Source organism: Triticum aestivum, chromosome 6B (genome assembly GCF_018294505.1).
Source record: "Triticum aestivum cultivar Chinese Spring chromosome 6B, IWGSC CS RefSeq v2.1, whole genome shotgun sequence".
Classification (NCBI taxonomy): Eukaryota; Viridiplantae; Streptophyta; class Magnoliopsida; order Poales; family Poaceae; genus Triticum; species Triticum aestivum.
The window spans coordinates 519,071,182-519,072,801 of NC_057810.1; positions in this window are offsets into that span (position 1 = coordinate 519,071,182).

Consider the following 1,620-nt stretch of genomic DNA (forward strand, 5'->3'; position numbering starts at 1 on the left):
TGTTTGCTCTCATGTCCGCCTCCTACCCCCTTTTTCTGATGGTTTGGTGGGACATTAGGTAGGGTTCTTGGGCGTGTGGTGGTTGGAATGCATTCCCCTGCGGCCAGATTTGTTTGTGATATGCTTGTGTGTGGATTTTTCATTTCCCCTTTGTTGATTTTAGCAGTCAGGTGCATGTCAGAGAGGTTGTGGTGTGATTGTTGATGCTAGATCTGTTGTATCTAATGGCATTAGTGCTGTGGATTTGGAGGTCTAGATTATGTTTGGGACATTGTAGTTAGTTTCTGGATACGTTTTTTTGTTGTGCTTGCCTATATGTGCTACTGTCATCTATTTCATACTTGTTGGTTCTAGTTGTTCGTAGTTGGTTCTAGTTGTTTGTAGTTGGTTCTAGTGTTTGATTCAGTTTCCTTTTTTGCATTTTGTTGTATGTTCTTGTACTTGCTAACTATATGGAATTAATCTTCTTTGTTTACAGGTTGTTCTAGTGTTTGGGCATTCATCGAGGCGGTTGTGTTGTCATGGCTTCAAAATCATCTCCGGGTATCTTAATGTAGTTGTATCCTTTTTTTAAATAGTAGTATTGTTATATGTGTCTACCCATATCTTCATTTGGTATTTATGTTGGACTGCCAGTCTTAGTAGTGTGAACTTCTAACAAGTTTTGTGTGTATGCATTTTTACACATAGTTTATGTGTGTGCCATTTCAAATTTAAATTGTATATCTTTGTTTTTTGTTTTCTTGTTATCATGTTCATGGTATTGATATTTAGTTTGCCTGTGAAATACTATTTGTGCTCCTGCTACGTCTTTTTTATGTGATATTTTCTTGGGTCACGTAGTTGAACTTCTGGTTTTTATTATTGTTTTGATTGTGATGAAATTTGGTTGATCTTCTGTTATGCACATTTTGCTTTACTGCTTTGTTATGTATCATTGAACTTCTGGACATTCATGATGTATGTAGTAGCACCTCTGGTGTAGATTGTTTTTATGTTTAGTTTGTAGATTTTTTAGTTTGTTTTTTTGTTTTTACTGCTTTGTTATGTATTGTTAAACTTCTGGTTATTGGACATTGTTGTAAAAGTAGAAGTCCTTTTGGTGTAGGATTGCGGTTTAGAACTCAGCTGCCTTTTTACTTGCATTTTTTGTAGTTGGTGATGAGTTGAATAGTTCTGAAAAAATGCCTACGATCAAGATGGAGCTTCAGAGGTTAATACTGATGCTCCAATATCTGATGCGGCTAAATCACCCATTATCCCTTTGACTGTGATTGCCGAGGTTGCTTCGAGCCTTGAGAATTTTTCAAGCCTTGAGGATCTTGCTTCTGCAGCTCTTGCTTCACCTAGTATGTGAAACGCCTTTTCTTTTCATTTTAAAGTTTTGAGCCAATGTTTTTTAGTTTGTTCATGTTGTTTGTTTTTGTTTTTGTTCCTGACTTTTTATTTTATTTTTTACTTTGATTTTTTGTGTTCTTTTGCAGATGTGTCCACAGAGGAGGAAGCTTTGAACACCATCAACGATGTTTTATCTAATTTGGGTTTATCAGAAACCCCTGCTGCTGAGGAGGAGGCTCCGTCAGTCAAAGGTTGTGATCCCGTTTAGGATCTTTTGTGCTC